Source organism: Leucopleurus acutus, assembly GCF_964270905.1.
Source record: "Leucopleurus acutus genome assembly, chromosome: 4".
In the NCBI taxonomy this organism is placed as follows: domain Eukaryota; kingdom Metazoa; phylum Chordata; class Mammalia; order Artiodactyla; family Delphinidae; genus Leucopleurus; species Leucopleurus acutus.
The window spans coordinates 38,692,295-38,700,856 of NC_139146.1; the positions used below are offsets into that span (position 1 = coordinate 38,692,295).

Consider the following 8,562-nt stretch of genomic DNA (forward strand, 5'->3'; position numbering starts at 1 on the left):
AAAGGGAATTTAAGACAGGGGATCAGGTATATCTGGATTTCCACAAGTTTTTTTTTTTAAGATATTTATTCAGCATCATGATCAGACTATTACATTTAGCAATCAACAGCATGGATGCAAAAAAACACAAAAAAACAAAAAAAAAACTACACTAAAACCCTGTGTTGGAATCCTGTACACTTTCCCCAGAACAGAAACTAAAATAACCTGTTATACAATTAGTCACAAATACAGTCCTTGAGGTTTCTTTACCCATACACATGAGTATTGTCTAAAGCATGTCTTCCTTGTATCAGCTAGGCCCTGCCACCACTGTGCTTGGCTGAGTTCACAAATCTGTTGCAACCTGTGGCTTCCTTGTCACTTCTTGGTTCTCTTCTCCTGCTAAGCTTTGTTTCCTGGCAGTAATTAAAACCTTCTGCCACTCCCATAGCTGCTGCTGCTGCTGGAACTGCAATAGCCGCCTTGGTTTCGTGGTTTGGCAAAGTATTGGCCTCCACCACCATAGGGGCCAGAACCTCTGCTTCCAAAGTTTCCTCCTTTCATGGGTCCAAAATTTGAAGATTGATTGTTGTAATTGCCAAAATCATTGTAGCTTCTGACACCTCCAAAATTACTTCCACTACCACTACCAAAGCTGTCTCTGCTTCCTCCATTGTTATAGCTGTTATAGCTTCTGCTCCTTCCATAGCCACTGCCCTGGTTTCCATAACCCTGTCCATCACTTCCATAGCCTCTGTTTCCTCCAGAGTAACCAGGGCCACCTCCTCTATAACCACCATCATTACCAAATCCATTATAGCCATCCCCACTGCCACCATATCCACCTTCATCACAGCTGCCACCAAAGCCACCTTGACCACTGAAGTCTCCTTCACAACCAAAGTTGTCATTCCCACCAAAATCACCTCAGTGAACACCACCAAAGTTTCCAGAACCACTTCGACCTCTTTGGCTGGATGAAGCACTAGCCATCTCTTGCTTTGAAAGGGCTTTCCTTACTTCACAGTTATGGCCATTCACTGTGCGGTATTTCTAAAAGACAATCTTGTCTATAGAGTCATGGTCATCAAAAGTTATGAAAGCAAATCCTCTCTTTTTGCCACTGCCTTGGTCTGTCATGATTTCAATCACTTCAATTTTTCCCAAATGTTCAAAATAATCTCTTAGGTGATGTTCTTCAGTGTCTTCTTTAATGCCACCAGCAAAAATCTTTTTCACTGTTAAGTGGGCACCAGGTCTTTGAGAATCTTCTCTTGAGATGGCCCTCTTTGGTTCCACAACTCTTCCATCCACCTTGTGTGGCCTTGCATTCATGGTTGCGTCTACCTCCTTCACAATGGCATATGTGACAAACCCAAAGCCTCTGGAGTGCTTGGTGTTTGGATCCCTCATTACCACACGGTCTATGAGCATTCCCCTTTGCTCAAAATGGCTCCTCAGACTCTCACTGGTTGTTCCAAAGCTGAAAACTCTGATGAAGAGCTTCCACAGCTGTTGGGACTCTTTGGGAGACTCTGACTTAGACATGACAGCGGTAGACGGGGGAGACTTTAACGATGCTTACTTGGTGGCATCCACAGGCAGAAAGTAGAACACTATTCCTTTAAGAAGTAACGTTGCTGGCCTGGATCCATCATGTCCCTCGATGCCAGATCTTAAAAGCCCCAGTTCTTTCTTTCCTTTTAGGGGCTTAGTCTAGTAGAATGCTTGGCGAGGACTGAAAGTCAATTCTAGGTTGTCCAATAGAACTTATGGCAATTTTATCCCGTATGTGCATTGTGCATGCCCATTATTTTATATAGAACATAGATATGATCAATAGTTTCAAGTCATTTAGACATTATTATTTTAGTTGGAGTTTTTTTATTTAATACAGCTGTAGGCTGCCTATTATTTTTTATTTTTTTAACATCTTTATTGGAGTATAATTGCTTTACAATGGTGTGTTAGTTTCTGCTTTATAACAAAGTGAATCAGTTATACATATACATATGTTCCCATATCTCTTCCCTCTTGCATCTCCCTCCCTCCACCCTCCCTATCCCACCTGTCTATGTGGTCACAAAGCACTGAGCTGATCTCCCTGTGCTATGCGGCTGCTTCCTGCTAGCTATCTATTTTATGTTTTGTAGTGTATATATATCCATGCCATTCTCTCACTTTGTCACAGATTACCCTTCCCCCCCCATATCCTCAAGTCCATTCTCTAGTGGGTCTGTATCTTTATTCCCATCTTACCCCTAGGTTCTTCATGACATTTTTTTTTCTTACACTCCATATATATGTGTTAGTATATGGTATTTGTCTTTCTCTTTCTGACTTACTTCACTCTGTATGACAGACTCTAGGTCCATCCACCTCACTACAGATAACTCAATTTCATTTCTTTTTAGGGCTGAGTAATAGTCCATTGTATATATGTGTCACATCTTCTGTATCCATTCATCCGATGATGGACACTTAGGTTGCTTCCATCTCCTGGCTATTGTAAATTGAGCTGCAATGAACATTTTGGTACATGACTCTTTGAATTATGGTTTTCTCAGGGTATATGCCCAGTAGTGGGATTGCTGGGTCATATGGTAGTTCTATTTGTAGTTTTTTAAGGAACCTCCATACTGTTCTCCATAGTGGCTGTACCAATTCACATTCCAACCGGCAGTGCAAGAGTGTTCCCTTTTCTCCACACCCTCTCCAGCATTTATTGTTTCTAGATTTTTTGATGATGGCCATTCTGACTGGTGTGAGATGATATCTCATTGTAGTTTTGATTTGCATTTCTCTAATGATTAATGACGTTGAACATTCTTTCATGTGTCTGTTGTCAATCTGTATATCTTCTTTGGAGAAATGTCTATTTAGGTCTTTGGCCCATTTTTGGATTATGTTGTTTGTTTTTTTGTTATTGAGCTGCATGAGCTGCTTGTAAATTTTGGAGATTAATCCTTTGTCAGTTGCTTCATTTGCAAATATTTTCTCCCGTTCTGAAGGTTGTCTTTTGGTCTTGTTTATGGTTTCCTTTGTTGTGCAAAAACTTTGAAATTTCATTAGGTCCCATTAGTTTATTTTTGTTTTTATTTCCATTTCTCTAGGAGGTGGGTCAAAAAGGATCTTGCTGTAATTTATGTCATAGAGTGTTCTGCCTATGTTTTCCTCTAAGAGTTTGATAGTTTCTGGCCTTACATTTAGGTCTTTAATCCATTTTGAGCTTATTTTTGTGTATGGTGTTAGGGAGTGATCTAATCTCATGCTTTTACATGTACCTGTCCAGTTTACCCAGCACCACTTATTGAAGAGGCTGTCCTTTCTCCATTGTACATTCCTACCTCCTTTATCCAAGATAAGGTGACCATATGTGCGTGGGTTTTTCTCTGGGCTTTCTATCCTGTTGCATTGATCCATCTTTCTGTTTTTGTGCCAGTACCATACAGTCTTGATTACTGTAGCTTTGTAGTATAGTCTGAAGTCAGGGAGCCTGATTCCTTCAGCTCCGTTTTTCATTCTCAAGATTGCTTTGGCTATTCAGGGTCTTTTGTGTTTCCATACAAATTGTGAAAGTTTTTGTTCTAGTTCTGTGAAAAATGCCAGTGGTAGTTTGATAGGTATTGCATTGAATCTGTAGATTGCTTTTGGTAGTAGAGTCATTTTTACAATGTTTATTCTTCCAATCCAATAACACGGTATATCTCTCCATCTATTTGTATCATCTTTAATTTCTTTCATCATTGTCTCACAATTTTCTGCATACAGGTCTTTTGTCTCCTTAGGTAGGTTTATACCTAGATATTTTATTCTTCTTGTTACAATGGTAAATGTGAGTGTTTTCTTAAATTCACTTTCAGATTTTTCATCATTAGTGTATAGGAATGCTAGAGATTTCTGTTCCTTAATTTTGTGTCCTGCTACATTACCAAATTCATTGATTAGCTGTAGTAGTGTTCTGGTAGCATCTTTAGGATTCTCTATGTATAGTATCATATCGTCTGCAAACAGTGACAGCTTTACTTCTTCTTTTCCTAGTTTGATTCCTTTTATTTCCTTTTCTTCTCTGATTGCTGTGGCTAAAACTTCCAAAACTATGTTGAAAAAGAGTGGTGAGAGTGGGCAACCTTGTCTTGTTCCTCATCTTAGTGGAAATGCTTTCAGTTTTTCACCATTGAGGACAATGTTGGCTGTGGATTTGTCACATATGGCCTTTATTATGTTGACGAACGTTCCCTCTATGCCTACTTTCTGCAGGGTTTTTATCATAAATGGGTGTTGAATTTTGTCGAAAGCTTTCTCTGAATCTATTGAGATGATCATATGGTTTTCCTCCTTCAATTTGTTAATATGGTGTATCACATTGATTGATTTGCATATATTGAAGAATCCTTGCATTCCTGGAATAAACCCCACTTGATCATGGTGTATGATCATTTTAATGTGCTGTTGGATTCTGTTTACTAGTATTTTGTTGAGGAGTTTTGCATCTATGTTCATCAGTGATTTTGGCCTGTAGTTTTCTTTCTTTATGACATCTTTGTCTGGTTTAGGTATCAGGGTGATGGTGGCCTCATAGAATGCATTTGGGACTGTTCCTCCTTCTGCTATATTGTGGAAGAATTTGAGAAGGATAAGTGTTAGCTCTTCTCTAAATGTTTGACAGAATTTGCCTGTGAATCCATCTGGTCCTGACCTTTTGTTTGTCGGGAGATTTTTAATCACAGTCTCAATTTCAGTGCTTGTGATTGGTCTGCTTATGTTTTCTGTATCTTCCTGCTTCAGCCTCAGAATGCTGTGCTTTTCTAAGAATTTGTCCATTTCTTCCAGGTTGTCCATTTTATTGGCATATAGTTGCTTTTTGTAATCTCTCATGATCCTTTGTATTTCTGCAGTGTCAGTTGTTACTTCTCCTTTTTCATTTCTACTTCTATTGATTTGAATCTTCTCCCTTTTTTTCTTGATGAATCTGGCTAATGGCTTATCAATTTTGTTTATCTTCTCAAAGAACCAGCTTTTAGTTTTATTGATCTTTGCTATTGTTTCCTTCATTTCATTTTCATTTATTTCTGATCTGGGCTTTATGATTTCTTTCCTTCTGCTAACTTTGGGGATTTTTTGTTCTTTTTCTCTAATTTCTTTAGGTTCAACTTTAGGTTGTTTTTCGAGGTGTTTCTTGTTTCTTAAGGTAGGATTGTATTGCTATAAACTTCCCTCTTAGAACTGCTTTTGCTGCATCCCATAGGTTTTGGGCCGTCGTGTCTCCATTGTCATTTGTTTCTAAGTAATTTTTGATTTCCTCTTTGATTTCTTCAGTGATCACTTCGTTATTAAGTAGGGTAGTGTTTGGCCTCCATGTGTTTGTATTTTTTACAGATATTTTCCTGTAATTGATATCTAGTCACATAGAGTTGTGGTCGGAAAAGATTCTTGATACAATTTCAATTTCCTTAAATTTACCAAGGCTTGATTTGTGACCCAAGATATTATCTATCCTGGAGAATGTTCCTTGAGCAGTTAAGAAAAATGTATATTCTGTTGTTTTTGGATGGAATGTCCTATAAATATCAATTAAGTCCATCTTGTTTAATGTTTCATTTAAAGCTTGTGTTTCCTTTTTATTTTTATTTTGAGTGATCTGTCCATTGGTGAAAGTGGGGTGTTAAAGTCCCCTACTATGAATGTGTTACTGTCAATTTCCCCTTTTATGGCTGTTAGTATTTGCCTTATGTATTGAGGTGCTCCTATGTTGGGTGCATAAATATTTACAATTGTTATATCTTCTTCTTGGATCGATCCCTTGATCATTAGGTAGTGTCCTTCTTTGTCTCTTGTAATTGTCCTTATTTTAAAGTCTATTTTGTTTGACATGAGAATTGCTACTCCAGCTTTCTTTTGGTTTCCATTTGCATGGACTATCTTTTTCCATCCCCTCACTTTCCTTCTGTATGTGTCCCTAGGTCTGAAGTGGGTCTCTTGTAGACAGCATGTATATGGGTCTTGTCCATTCAGCCTGTCTGTGTCTTTTGGTGGGAACATTTAATCCACTTACATTTAAGGTAATTATCAATATGTAAGTTCCTATTCCCATCTTCTTAGTTGTTTTGGGTTTGTTATTGTAGGTCTTTTCCTTTTCTTGTGTTTCTTGCCTAGAGAAGTTCCTTTAGCATTTGTTGTAAAGCTGGTTTGGTGGTGCTGAACTCTCCCAGCTTTTCCTTGTCTGTAAAGTTTTTAATTTCTCCATCAAATCTGAATGAGATTCTTGTTGGGTAGAGTAATCTTGGTTGTAGGTTTTTCTTCTTCATCACTTTAAATATGTCCTGCCACTCCTTTCTGGCTTGCAGAGTTTCTGATGAAAGATCAGCTGTTAACCTTATGGGGATTCCCTTGTGTGTTATTTTTCCCTTTCTGCTTTTAATATGTTTTCTTTATATTTAATTTTTGATAGTTTGATTAGTATGTGTTTTGGCATGTTTATCCTTGGATTTATCCTGTATGGGACTCTCTGTGCTTTCTGGACTTGATTAACCATTTCCTTTCCCATATTAGGGACGTTTTCAACTATAATCTCTTCAAATATTTTCTCAGTCTCTTTCTTTTTCTCTTCTTCTTCTGGGACCCCTATAATTCCAATCTTGGTGTGTTTAATGTTGTCCCAGAGGTCTCTGAGACTGTCCTCAGTTCCTTTCATTTGTTTTTCTTTATTCTGCTCTGCAGTATTTATTTCCACTGTTTTATCTTCCAGGTCACTTATCCGTTCTTCTGCCTCAGTTATTCTGCTATTGATCCCTCCTAGAGTATTTTTCATTTCATTTATTGTGTTGTTCATCGTTGCTTTTTTCCTCTTTAGTTCTTCTATGTCCTTATTAAATGTTTCTTGCATTTTCTCTATTTTATTTCCAAGATATTGGATCATGTTTTCTGTCATTATTCTGAATTCTTTTTCAGGTAGACTGCCTATTTCCTCTTCATTTGTTAGGTCTGGTGGGTTTTTATCTTGCTCCTTCATCTGCTGTGTGTTTTTCTGTCTTTTCATTTTGCTTATCTTACTGTGTTTGGGATCTCCTTTTTGCAGGCTTCAGGTTCTTAGTTCCCGTTGTTTTTGGTGTCTGCCCCCAGTGGCCAAGTTTGGTTCAGTGGGTTGTGTAGGCTTCCTGGTGGAGGGGACTAGTGCCTGTGTTCTGGTGGATGAGGCTGGATCTTTTCTTTCTGGTGGGCAGGTCCATGTCTTGTGGTGTGTTTTGAGGTGTCTGTGGCCTTATTATGATTTTAGGCAGCCTCTCTTCTAATGGGTTGTGTTTTGTTCCTGTCTTGCTAGTTGTTTGGCATAAGGCGTCCAGCACTGTAACTTGCTGGTCATTGAGTGAAGCTGGGTGTTGGTGATGAGATGGAGATCTCTGGGAGATTTTTGCCATTTGATATTATGTGGAGCTGGCAGGTCTCTTGTGGACCAGTGTTTTGAAGTTGGCTCTCCCACGTGAGAAGCACATCACTGACTCCTGGCTGCAGCACCAAGAGCCTTTCATCCACACGGCAAAGCGTCTGCTAGTGTTGGAGGTTCTCCTGCAGAGGCGGGGGGTGGCTCTCTTTCACCATGGATACAAGGACACTGGCAGCAGAAATTCTGGGAAGTACTCCTTAGCGTGAGCCCCCACAGAGGCTGTCACTAGCCCCACCAAAGAGCCCATGTCTCCACAAGTTCTTTGACAAAAAGTTTCATGGTAAATGGCCAATACTTCTAGAATTGAAAATTGGGATATTTTTCACTCATCAAACAGGGCATGAGCCTGAAAGAGACTCATCATGACCCTCCCTCTTCCTTTTCACTTCTCCGCCCCCTGCCCAGGTTCTTCCTATCATCTTCCACGTGGCCTCCTCTGATGAGCTGCTTTGTCCAAGTGGGAACTCACTCTCTGGTGGTGCCTGGAGCACACATTCCATGCCTGTGTTTTTTCAACCAGCGTAATCCCGGGCTGAATCCCCTGCCAGCCATCTGCTGAACTTGGCCAGCCGTGCAGATTCAGCACCTCTGGTAGAAGATGATGGCAAGTCTTCTGCAAACAGGAAACACCTGACTAGTTCTGCTGATGCTGCAAAATGGGAAAGGCAGATAGACAGTCACCGGTTTTCAAACTGACAGCTGGAAATAAAAAAGGCGATGAGGCCAAATGTTCACTGGGACAGAGCATCCTGATGGGAAAGTTAAAATTGAATCAACTTAATGAGGAGAGGAGGTGGCTTTAAGTATATTACTTATTGGAGTTCCATGCATAGGCAGATAAGACCCCAAAAGGTTGGCTTAAAAGATATTAAGGAAGTAGATAAGGCCTCCAGAAAGCCTCCTGTGTTTCTTATCTACATATAACATCACTTTATCAGCACCAATTCACTTGTAAGCCAAAATCTGAAATTCAGAAGCAGAGACTGCCTTTTCAGACAGCTTAATATCATAAGACCTAACTAACTGGGGACAGAAAGTGGGAGATAAAATAGTGTATAATGAGATCATCTGAGGTATGCAAATGAAATCCCACAGTCTTGTAATATTGTGATAGAAAAAATATTTATGTAAATCAT

The 8,562-nt window shown here is 39.4% G+C and overlaps 1 pseudogene across 1 annotated transcript; it reads right to left on the reverse strand.

Annotated features, from left to right (window-relative positions):
* Positions 1–408: 408 nt before the first annotated feature.
* Positions 409–1,530, reverse strand: LOC309960643 (heterogeneous nuclear ribonucleoprotein A1-like; annotated as a pseudogene). Its single transcript has one exon. The product of its transcript is annotated as a heterogeneous nuclear ribonucleoprotein A1-like (transcript).
* Between the last annotated feature and the right edge of the window lie 7,032 nt (positions 1,531–8,562).